The following is a 13,643-nucleotide window of genomic DNA, read 5'->3' on the forward strand; positions in this document are numbered from 1 at the left end:
TATTGGCATATTTTTATTCCTTTTCCTAATGTAAATGATAGAGCAAAGTATTCCACCCTAGAACAAAGCAAGGCTATTCTAAAACTGGTTAGAGATTTCTCAGTTACGCATTCAATACGTATTTATTTTGCTTTTACGATGTGGTCAGTATATCTATTATATATTAGTGTTACAAAAATGGGGAACATAACATTTCTTGCTTTTAAGAGTCTAAAATCTGGTTAAAGCAGCCACTATGTACACAGATAAATTCTAATACATCAAGGTAACTACAATAAGAGAGCTATAAGCAATTTGTTATGAGAGTACCAAGGAGGAAGTAACTAAATCTGCTGCAGGGATTAAGGTTTGTTTCAAAGAGAAGGCGATGTTTCACATGGATCTTAAAAGCGAGTCATGGGAGCAGATCTTTTCATTGGCCACAGACAGACCTCCAGGAGGATTTTGAAGTGAACAATTTCCAGGAGAAGTGAAGGCAAAAGCCACTCTGTGAGCAGATTATTTAATGCACAGAGGAGTAAACAGAAGGTAAAGACACAGAAAAGGTGGCAGCCAAGTAGTGTTTCAAGAATTTTGCTTGTGCTGTAAAAGAAGAAGAAGGGTGATAGCTACGGGTCTTCAAGCCCCTCTCATATGAACGAACAAAGTCTGTATTGCTTCCTGCTCTTCTCATGGTCACATTCCCAGTAAAGCTGCTACCAGAGTAAATGTTTCCTTGGGCTAAACTCTATGGTTTGAAGGACAAGCAAGAGTACACTCTGCTATTTTTCTCAAAAGCACGGGATATACCGAGACCTTGTAACAGTTATATTAAAATCCGGCTTCTGTTAGTAGAGCTCTACTGTTTGTCAAAAGCTTCCCTGCATACTTTCTCATATATTTTATATTAATTAACACAGATATCATGGATTTTTCACCTGCAAAATCATGCTTTTCAGCCAAAAAAAGTCTCTCAAACTTGGAATTTTCTTTCTGTTGCATACCAACTGATTAGACATATACATTATACTAAAATGTATGGTACTTAATACAATCTGACTTCCAGACATTTTGTTCTGAAGCTGATGTAACAAGCATTTTGTTGGCAAATAACTGAATTTTGCTGTTCCTGTTGAGAAGTTGGTTTGCATAGCAAAGTTAAGACAATAAAGAACCTTTTTCTTTCTCTCTCTCTCTCTCTCTTACACACACACCCTTCAAATCAAAAATCATTTAGCTTCAAAATAAATAATAAGAACTTTCAGAGGAGGGACCATATCTTACGTCAATGCCTGCAGGTGAGGACTTTCTGGGAAGTTGTGTAGGATTGGTTTGTTGGCCAAGTGCAGCCGAGAAGAAATGAAGGAACAGCAACTGGAAAGCATTCACTAGCTCTTCAAAGCTGAAATCGCTTTATATCAATTTTAAATTAAATGTAAAAAAGCCCAAACTGGTGCAATATATTTTCCTCTGCTTCATTTCTTTTACATTACCTTCTCCTGGGCATTTTGATATGTAGAAGGGTAATGTGTTTATACATTTTGGAACTAAGCAGTCATAAAACTCTATAGGCACAGCTTGGAACCACCATCCACAAATTAGAAAGTTCCCCTAGACTTGCCCATTTTATAAACACTTTATAAAAAAAGGGAGAAAGAAAAACAAACAAAACCCCAGGAAGGTGGTTTAGGTTTTTTCCCTCCACTCTCCCCCCATATAACTTCTAAATAGTTTATTTGATAATTATACAGCACTGAAATATGATGCAAAGTAATGTAAATACCATTTTCATCATATAATGGAAAATCTTAAAAATTGCCTTCAGCAGTGTCAGCTGGAATTCAATAGAATATGTGTTTCTGAAGTAAAAACCCATATGCATTCTATTCTTTATAGTAAAAAGCAAAGACTAATTGAAAAAGGCATCAGTAAACATATTCTTGCTTTGTTTCTGAAATATTTTTCTTGCTGTGAACTAGAGCCTTCAGAAGTCATTAGTGGTTAGAAGTAAAATTTTCTTTCCTCAAATCTCTCCGATGCTATTCTGTACTTTCTAAACAATCATCTTGCTATTTGACCCATGTAATTTCAGAAAATATGCTGAGCATTGGTAGCTTGGACAAAGATTCTAATGCTCTTGTTTTTGATGTTCTTCCAGATTAAGAAGGCAAGTCGTTTGCATCAAAAAATGTAAAATAAACAAAGCATAAGGCACTGCATGTTGGAAGTGTAACTCTGCCAACAAAACAATGAATAACTTATTTACTTGCAACAGCAGTTATTTCCTCAAGATTGCTGCCTCACCACCGTAGGCACTGAAATGATATTAAATACAACAGTATTAACTGCTGCTTTTGTTTTAGATCAGATGGAGACTCAATAACATGAAAAGTTGAAATAAGTATACAAGTAAAAGAGATAAGTACATATTCAAGCACTGTTATTGCAGACTATGCTGAATAAGTTTAAAGATTCAATATTCAACTAGTACACATGCTTCATAGAAGAGATATTCCATGTTTTGTATTTTGCCAAATTTTGTCATCTAGCCCATCTATCAACAAATGACAAACTGAATTATGGTAAGAGGAGGGAATGATTGTGAATGCTGGTAAAAGAGTAGAGGTTGGTAAATAAGATTGATTTTAATACACGACTCTCTTGAGATCTGAACATGTTCCAATATTAGACTATGTGCTCAGCACATTGTAGCTACTTAATAAATATCTGTTGAATGAATGGATAAGCTTTATTCATTGCAAAAAATGCCTAAATGCTCTCCAAGGAAAAGAAAGTACTGCCTAGTATGCTTCTGACCTCAAGTTTCATTTCATAGGGAACTGAGCATTCTTTTAACAGAAACTAAATGTTCTCTAGAAGTTTGGGGTGTAAGTAGATTGATAACCACCTTTGATGCTCAGCAGGGAACTCATAAATAGTTAAGCATATGCAAATTACTTGAGAGAAGTTGGTCTTCATTTGTGGTTTTAGGTCAGACTAATGATTTTCTCTTTCAAACAGAACCAAATGGATGTGTCAAAAGAGGTAAAATTCTTAATGGGAGTGGACATAAATAGTTTCTAACCCGCTGCTAAGGTTACAAATGCCACTGGTAGTTGTCATTATAATAGAGCAGAGGGTCCTTCATTATTTCAAATGCATTTCCATATCCACAGGTAGTCAGATAAGTGACCATTACCACATGTACTAAAAGGACAAACAGATGGTGTTCAGATCATTCATTTTTTTTGTGTGTCTTACAGGATTCAAGCATTTTGGAAGTCATTCAGAGTCATGTGTTTTATATCAACTTATGTAGAAACATTTACATATATTGAACCCTTGCCCTTTTACTCCTGGCTTTGTTTCCTCCATCTCCCCTTTTATCCCAAGTATGCGAGTGTGAAAATGACTTTTTTCACACTTGCACACTTTCCCCAGGGTGATTGGGAAATCTTCCACTGAGATTCCAAGTGAGCATTTTCAATTAATCTTCTGGTCTTCCAGAAACCTTGTGGCATAATAAATAGCCGAATCTAAATCACATGAAAAGAACCTCTCCCTCCTACTTGAGCTTCCACATTCTACAGTTTTGCCACAGAATCTGAAGTGAGGATGGTGGGCACATTGACAGAGCACAACCAGCTCACCCTGGTGTAGCTGATTCAGAACTTCCCCGCAGTTATCCTCCAGCAGTTTTGAACAGATTGTACCCACAACTCAAACTGGCCATGGATATGGCCAAGGAACAAACTGGCTGAGCAGAGTCCATTTTAGGGCTGTTTTGTTGTTGCCTGATCATATAGATAAAGTCAGTGGGTCATATAAAGTCATTATACATGTTTTCTTCCCAGTCTGTTGCTATGACCTCATTACAACCCACCGTAGAGCAGGTGGTGTGCTTATTTGGCTCAGCCAAACCCAGCTAATACAACCTGTGGTTTGGAATCTTTCCAGATGTTGATGAGAGTTAGAAGTTTGACAGCTAGGCCATGATAGCTCTGGTAGAGGGGGATGTCAGTTTTTTTAGAATTGATATAGCATTTTTATTTGCAACTCTCTCCCATTCAATCCTCAAGCACACACACAAATAACATTGCTCAGAGTGCCCTAAATTAACCTGTTAAGTAGAGTGACATTAAACCATAAGCTTTTATGGCCCAAATAGAATGTCACCTTTTTTTTCTCACCACATTTCTATCACAGCCTATGCCCTACACCATTCTGCCCTTTAATTAGATAGCTTGGCTAAAAAATTTTGTATATTTAGCAACTATGAGTTCAATTATCCCCTGCTAAATTCAATTTCAATATTCAACTATCTCAAAGCCCACTCCCACTTGGCCTTACCAAGCTGAGAAAGGGCTGTTTGGATCAACTTTAGAGACAAATTAGTTCATTTCATATTTTGGTCCTAGAAAAATTAAGCTACATGAATGGCATGTGCAATAGGCACTGAGTTGATCAGAGCTAAGAGTAGAACCTAGTTTTCTGTCTCCACAATTGTTTTCAATATATGACAAAATTTAGCAAAAAAAAAAGTCTATACAGAAGTTTACTTGAATCAGTAAAATGCATTTCAATAATCTGTGATGTTGGAACTAATGCACCATATGAAAAGCATTAAAGAAGCCCACAGCTATGAGTAAATCGGAGCATGTGAAATCTCCTTATACAGTTTTTGTTGCCACAGGATTTTGTTTTAGCTTTTCTGAACTTTTTGTAGTAATTAGTATTTTTTTGATGTTGCATTTCTGCTTATATGAGAGTATAAGACTGTGACATTTGAAACGAGTACCCTAAAGCTTGGTTGAATCATCAGTGCATTTCTGACTCAAACTTTCCTGGTTAAAACTCTGTATTTAGGCATTACCAAGTTCCTGAGGCTTAGAAATGTGCTTTTCAATGCAAAGATCTTAGACACTCACATTTCTTTAGGTCTTAACTGAAAGCTTTCTCTTGTGGTGTGATATAGATAATAACTTTCCTTCCACAAATTACTCATGCGAACAGTTCTGTAGTCCTGATACAGAGAAAGGGTACTAAGATTTACATGATAGATGCAGTTGTTTCCTTTTGTTAAAAGTATTATATTATTATGGAGCACAGCAACTTTGAGCCAATAGTAGTTTGAAATCTCCCTCCTCATCAATAAACATACTTCCTTTCTTTTCTATTTTCTTAAAAAAATAAAATAAAAAATAAAAAACAACCTCAATAGGACAAGAATGCCTAGAAAAACAAGCACCTGTTCAGTGTAACAGGATAATTATCTTCTTTGTTTTGTCTAAGACCTCCCCTCTCCCACCAGATAACTGCCTTAAAATATAAGTTAGAGCTCTCAGCTATGAAGAAGAAGTTGCTGATCCATATGTTCACTAGGCCTGAGAATGAGAATATTAATCTAGATCTTAACACACCTGTGGGAATTATGGAAGTGGACAGACCTGCCATTTGGGTAGAAGATGGGCACTTAATCCATATATTTTATTGGTTCCTCATTGATTCATTCATTTAACAATACTTATTAAGTACTTTCTATGTGCCAGTCATACTACCAATTGCTAGAATTAAATAGTAAAATAGAGATGTGGCCCATCCCTTCAAGTCACACATGTTCTTTTTCCATTTTTGCTAATGATTTGGCCATCACTCATGAAATCATTATCTGTGGCTTCTTATCAATCTCAAATCTTGCCTTGCTTACTATCCTATCTTTGCTTTCTTTTTCTTTAAAACACTTATTTTCATCCATAAAAGACAAATAAAATAATGAAAACAAACAAAAAAATGTAATCCCCAAATCTTAAATAGAAACACTCATTTTTCCAAAATAAATCAATGCCCTTTTTCTCAGTCATATGATTTCCTAAAATAACTGCCAAGTATGTTGCACATTGGAAGGAGAAATTTTACTTAGGAAGTGACCAGCAATTCTTAATTTTTAGTCTACGTAATTGTTATCATTATAGTGCCTGTTACCCTGTCATAAACTTGCCAACACCAATAAAACTAGATGTTTTTAAGAAATACATTTTTATAAGTATCAAGTAAGTTAAAAGTTATTTAATATTATTCAAGAGGATCTAACCAATGTAATAAAACACTAAAATAATAATAAATAAATTACATTGATAATTTAAAGGTAGATCCTAAAAGATCATTATTTGAACATAATATTTTTACCTAGAAAATTTATTAATCAACTGACAAGCTAAAAAAAACCAATTAGTTGTCATTAACATGATTCAATATTTGATTAATGTAAAAACTTGATATTGTAAAAAATTTTGATAATGCAAAAATTGGTAACTTTCTTATATACTACCAATAACAAGAGAGAAAAGATAATAGGAAAATATAATAGAAAAATATTATTACACCATAAAAATAAAACAACTATATAAAAATAACTCTATAAAACTTAGGACTATAAAGAAATATTTATATAAATATAAAATTAAACAATCACAATATTGTTTTTTGGTGGAGAGATTCAATATTATACAAATTTTTATTTTCCTGAATTTGTCTATAAATTTAACTCAATAAAATGCTGTATGTCACTATATGAGCCAACTCTAAACATTTTTTTCTATATTATTTTGAAGAATGAATTTTCAAGAATAGCAAGAAATGTTGACAACAATATAGAAAGTTGTGTCACAGATATTAAAACATATTCTATAGCTAGAGAAGTTAAAGCAGTTTATATCTGTGAAAGAAGAGACAAAGCAATTGGTATACAGAATAAAGTAAACATATAGTGAATTTGATTTTCCAAGTTAGTTGAAAAAAGATGAATTATTAAACAAATGATAGTTAATGAAATTGCTTCATTTGAGAAAAAAAAATCTCCATCATATTGTATACAAAACTACATTCCAGATAGACTTAATATTTATATAAAGCAACAGAAGTACTGAAACAAAACATAGGTAAATATTATTATACTATTGAAGATCATAACACCAAACTCAAAAATTATTTTTAAAAAGAAGTTAATTTTTCTCCAAACATTTTAAAACATTTTTGTATGAGAAAAATACATTATGAATAAAGTTAAAAGAGAATTTTTTGTATAAGTTGTCTATTATAATTGTCAAACACTTAATATCTTTATTATATCCCACTGCTTACAGATATAAAATAAAACATCCCTATAAAAATGAAAAACTATACAAAGAGAATATTCAGGGGGGAAAACTACAAATGGCCATTAAACATAAAAAAATATGCTCAACCTCACTAATATTCAAAGAAATGCAAATGAAAATAACAGTGATACAGTTTACTACCAGAATGAAAATCGAGAAGACATGAAGAAGTGGTCATCCCCCTAAGCTAGTCCTGGCTGAACTAGTTTTTATTGGTTGATGTATTCCTTTGTACCTAAATTTATATTCACTTATGTTTTTATTTAGCAATTCTCCTTGTAGAACTTTGTACAACAGAGACCCAAATGAGTTGGCAGAGGGCATTAATTACAACAATGTAGCAATAGGGGGAAAAATTAGAAACAATCTAAATACCTATCAATAGGGGACAGGTTAAAGAGATTTTTACCTCCATAAAAGATAATGTAATAAAACCATTATAAAGAATGTACTCTTTATGTTCTAATGTTGAAAGGTAACTTAAATGAATGACTCCTAATGAAGGCAGATGAAGCCAAAAACATCCCAGCTGAATTCCTTCTGAATTCTTGATCCACAGAGTCTTGAGAATAAAAAAATCAAGGTGTTTTAAGCCACTGAGTTTTGGAATGGTTTGTTACACAGTACTAGAAACCCCAAAAAGCTACCAGCCCAGAACGAGAACAGTCTTCCTATCGAACATATAGAATGGAGTGATAAGATTAGCCTGACTATACTGTGGAAAGAAATAAAATTAGGACATATAGTGTAGGGCAAAACATTAGGACCTGGAAAACTAGGCAAAAAACCACTCTGTTTTCTGAAAAGAGAGACACTTGTTATGGCTAAATCACAGAATCACAGTTTTAGAGAAAGAAAGAGGGAATTCTATCCCCCCATCTGGCTGTCTCAACTACAGATTCTTTCTTCTTAGAGAGAGAGGGAAAATAAAATTCACTGAGAGGGTTAGTCTCAGCAAGGACAGTGAAGACTTCTGTGTTGCATCTGCTGGAAAATCTGAAAGCTTTCACATCAAGCAGTTGGACCAGATGACCTTTAAGAGTCATTCTAATTCTTTGTTTCTCTAGAAAGAAGAGCTTTCTTTTCCTAAATTACCTCTCAGTTGGCCTGGCCAGAGCCCTCAACATCTTGCTAATTCTCTGTGGATACTTTTAGTTTGTCAATGGCCCTTTTAAGGGAGACATCTGGAACTAGGCACCATGTATGTCTGATATGTGGCCTGCATAGGGTGGAGGGCACTGTCAGTCAAACAATTCCAGTCATTTTTCATGCCAGGCACTGAAAAATGTCTAAACACTGAAAGACAACATTAACAGAAAAATATCTAAATATTCATTAAATTGCTAAATAGTGATAATAATAGGGAACACAGAGTCTAAGAAAGCAGTATATTCTAGACATACTTGAAAAATGGCCTTATTATAAAGGTAGGCCATTCTGCTTCACAGTAGCCTGTTGATAATCATTTTATTCTTATGTTGTAGCATTCAAACAACATCTTTGTTCTTTCACCTGCAGCAGATTATTTCACTCCTTTCACAGAAAAGTTACTTTTGTACAGCCTTAAATTTCCCTGCACTCCTCAGAGAAGTGATTTTGAGCTGGAGTCAGAATCTTTTCTAGTTCTCTCCTCCGCCTTAAATCTTATCTAGATTCCGCCCCCATTGTGTGTCCTAAGGCTTGTTCTGCAATCACTCCTTTGCTTCCTCAGTTTTGCCTTTTGAATTGACATCCTCCGTTGTACCTACAAACACATTCTCTAACTCACTCATGAAGTTTGTTTCACCAGACACCCATGCTTTTCATCTTTTCTCCTTGACTGAATGAAATCTTTCCCTTGGTTTACAAGTATGCATTTTAAACCTGACTAAGCCATTCTTCAAATCACTAGAAATCGGCTATCTGTCCCTAGAACTCTATACTCTAAAAGCATTTAAAACACTTCTTTTGTTTGCTAGACCAAAAAGAATAAATAAAACCACACCTGGAATTGTGTTAATGCTGGAGAGAGCATTCAGGTAAATGGATTGTCTTTTGCAGAATTCTTTTCAAAATAGAACATTAGTTAAGTAAACTTTCTATCAGGAATAAGAGAAATGACATTTTTGAGCACTTTACAGAAAAATATTTTAATAGGGTAATTACTATTTATTTAGTTAGTATCTAAGCACAGTTATTGAAAAGTACCACTATAGCCCAGCTGGATGTGGCTCAGCGGTTGGGCATGGACCTAGGATCCAGGAGATTGCAGTTCAATTCCCTGCCAGGACACATGTCTGGGTTGTGGGTTTGATCCCCAGTCAAGGGCATGCAAGAGGCAGCTGATCAATGACTCTTATCACTGTGTTTCTATTGCTCTCTCCCTCTCCCTTCTTCTCCCTGAAATAATAAAGATATATTTAAAAAAAAAAAGACTAAGAATATCTCTTTAAAAAAAAAGTACCATTATACCCACTTTAAAAATAAATAAATGGAATAAAAGGAAAATGATATGATAGCCCCATTTCAGTAACAGGCTAAATCAACCAAACAGTGAAAAATAAACTTGCTTTATGTTTATGTTTCCTCAAGCTCACCAACACAAGTTTGCTGGCATCAAGTCACATTTCAGGAGGAGAGAAGCAGCCTCTTACTAATCAGCTGGTGCAAGCTTCATAAAAAATACCAATTTTTGGTCCTTTAGCCAATATTCCTATGCTATAAAACTCATCAAAGTTAATATGCAGCTGGTTAAGGCCATATTTATTAAAATGAATGTGAGAGTCTAATTTAATCCCTCTTATTACTATAAAAATATTTTGTATTTATTTGCATAATGATATTACTCTACAAAATCATGTAAATGTGCCCTTCCACTTATAGGAATGTGTTGGGTTTATAGAAATAATAATACAGATGGGCAATTGAGACCTGCTTTAAATTAATACATAAGTTAAGTAAATTAGTTAAATTTTTGAATAAGTGAAGGGCTATCAATTAAATTATTTTTCTAGCATGAGTAATTCATGAAGACTCTGGATCAGAAGATAGGATTATTGACAGAAACTGTGCTACAGAGGATAATTTTCTGGAAAATGTATAAAGAAAAATAAAATAACATGGTCCTTGAGAAGTGAACAGAAAGAACCGCATGCTTTGGATATATGTGATGAAAAATTGAGAATCACTGCAGTGAAGAAGTTTCAAATACTGTTTTCACAAAAGTAACCTTTTGAACTAAATAGCTAAATTGCAGCAGAATCCAATATTCTATGTAAAATAAATATCTACTGTACATTTAATTGCATGTGGACATGAGAACAGATCACAGGTTAAAAGTCCTTAAAATGTTTAATACTAAAATATTGAAAATAAGCAACTGGAAAAGAGAGGTACTCCTTTCCGTCATTTGGATTTATTGTATTAGCTGCCATTCATTTGTTGTTGTTTAATGAAGGGAAATGCCCAATACTTAATTATACTCGTTTATTTATTTGCATTTATTTTAAGATTTCCTTTCCATCTTTAACTTTTCATGTACAATAATCAATGCCATGTTTAGATGAGAATCAGGAGTCAGAGCATGGAAAGCTGAAACATTCTGTAATCTAGCCCATTAGGCTCTTTGAGGATTCACTCTCTAAGCATAGAACAACTCTTGAGCAAAATGCAGGCAGAATGTAAATAACATATAAGAACTTGTAGTCATACATGATAGATATAAGAAGAAAGGTAGGACAGCAGAATTGAAATGTACTTTTTGCCAGAGTCAGCATGATATTATTAATTTTTTATTATAGATAGTCCCTCACCATCTTAGATTTCTTTGAATTTTCTCCATTATGTGGGTGTGTGCATATACATATACATACACACACACGCACACACACACACACGAACATCAAGCCACTCACTGTAACGGTATGCTGGAAAAACATCTTGGGTCCTCAACTTGAATATAATGAGAGAGAGAGAACAATGGGAATGATGAGCCTCAAAATGTAGGGGATGTCCAATATGGACCTGTGATGAGCAGGACAGATCATGTGGAGCTTGTAGCATCAGGTGTCTGATCCTGATGGAAGCAGGCCAGTAATCTCTGGAACTTTGAATTAAACTCTAAGTGGTAAATTCTCATGAAAATAACCTTTACCAGAAAGTAGACATCCCATTTTATTACTGATTTATTCTATAACTCTGAAGAAATCACTCAACTAGATTTCTGTCCTATCTATCTCACAGGTCTTTGACTCCTATTTGTCATTGCACACTCCCCACATCCAACGAGTCACCCACTGCTGTCAGTTGTTCCCATATTTTATTTTCTGTGAGGGAAGGGCCTCACGTTGCATGCAAAGTGGCAGTAATGATAGACAATTAAATTATAAATTGGAGAAAAGTGAGACAAGGATGCCTTAATTAACATTAAAAAAATTATTCTGATAGTCCAGCCAGTGTGGCTAAGTGGTTGAGCACCCACCTATGAACCAGGAGGTCATGGTTTGATTCCTGGTCAGAGCACATGTCCCGGTTTCCAGTTTGATCCCAATAGGGGGATGCGGGAGGCAGCTGATCAATGACTCTATCTCTCGCTCTCTCTTCCTTCCTCTCTCTGAAATCAATAAAAACATTTAAAGAAATTATTCTGGTATATAAAACAACAGAAAAAAGCATTAATTAAGTGTAACCACAGAAATAATCCATAATACCTACATAGGGTTTAGTTTGGGAGGTGAGGTATATCCCTTCAGATAAATCAAAATATGATTTTTTTCCATTCATTCAACACATAATTTATTTAGTATTTTTTATGTGTTAGCCTCTGTTTATTCTTGGGAATATTTCATGAAATGGAACAAGGATTTCTGACTTCAGAATTATTACTTTTAATAGAAGGGAAACAGAAAATAGTAAACATAATAAATAAGAAAATTATTTAGTGTGTTTATAAGCAATAAGTGCCTTGGGAAAAAAGAAAAAAGTGGAATGAGGTGATCAAGAGGACTAGGGTTTGGGGAATGGGTATAGACTACCACACTAAATGTTGAGGTTATAGAAACATCATTAAGAAGGTGACATTTGAGCAGAAATTTTTTTTTTAAAGTTAGAGAATTAGCCATATAATGGATGAGAGAATTAAAAGGGAATGAATGAGACAATTCCTTAATGTGAGAATTGTATTCATCATGTTTAAAGAAAAAAAAGATCTGATCTTACAACCATACTGGGTGGAGGGAGTGATATTAGGAGATGAATTTAGAGAGAAACTGGATTCAGGTACAGGGGTAGGGTCTATTTAATATTTTTAAAGACTTTTTGCTTCTAGTCTGCATGAAAATGAAGTCATTGAATAGAGGAATGATATGATTTATCTTAAATGTTAAAGGCATTACTCTGGCTGCTGTGTTAAGAATAGACTGTCAGAAGACAAACATGTGAACCAATCAGGAGGGTATCACAATAACTTAAGTGATAGATGGTGGTAGTCTATGCACACTGGGATGGTAGCTATGGGGATGAAGAGAAGTCATGAGATTCTGAATGTATATCAGGATTTACTCATAGGATGGATGCAGTATATGGAAAAAAGAGAAGTCAAGGATAATTTATTTAGTTATTATTTTTGCCCCCAGCAATTAGATGGATGGACTTTCCATCGACTGATAAGTGGAAGGTTGCATGCAGGTGGGGTAAGCACCTTTGTGTTTATTTTAGGGCATATTGATTTTGATATGTTCATCAGGCATTCAAGGGGACAGGTAAGTGGACACAGGTACAAATGTTGTATCTGGGATAGTGGTCTGTGCTAGAGATAAAATTTTGTGAGCAGTTGCCATATGGGTTATATATAAATCCATGTGATTGAACAAGATCGCCAAAGACATGAATGGGGAAAGTAAAGAGAAAATCCAGGACAAGGCCGTGGGATCCCCTGACACTGAGAGGTTGGAGAGAATCCAATAAGCAGACTGAGAGAGAGAAACCAGTGAAGAAGAATGAAACACAAAGAAACAGGTGGAATAAAACGTGAGGAAAATACATCAAGAAAGTGGAGGGCTGTTGATAGTGGCCATTGGATTTACCAGTGTGATCAGGGTAAACACAATGAGGGTAGTTTGATGGGGTGATGAAGGGAAAAACCTCAACTTGAGTGGGTTTAAAAGGGAATGGATGAGAAAATTAGAAACTTCAAAAATAGATAACTCCCTTAGAGTTTTTCAATAAATACTACCAAGCAATGGACAGATAAGTGACAGGGAAGATGTAACAAGAGAATTTATTTAAGAATTTAGACATACATGTATGTGTGTACACTGAGTTCAATTATACAGGAGAAAGATAAAAATAAAGGAAATTATCGCTGAAGTGATGCTTTTTAAGGAATTCCTGTAATGATGTCCTTAAGCAAGAGAAAACGGGATTTTTGCAAAAGTGGAGAGATTAGATACAAATAGAGGTAACATTAAAACACAATGCTCATTCTCCTAAGCAGTTTCTATTCCATTTATACCCATGAATATTATGGAA

The sequence above is a fragment of the Miniopterus natalensis genome, chromosome 9 (assembly GCF_054644295.1).
Source record: "Miniopterus natalensis isolate mMinNat1 chromosome 9, mMinNat1.hap1, whole genome shotgun sequence".
NCBI lineage: Eukaryota > Metazoa > Chordata > Mammalia > Chiroptera > Miniopteridae > Miniopterus > Miniopterus natalensis.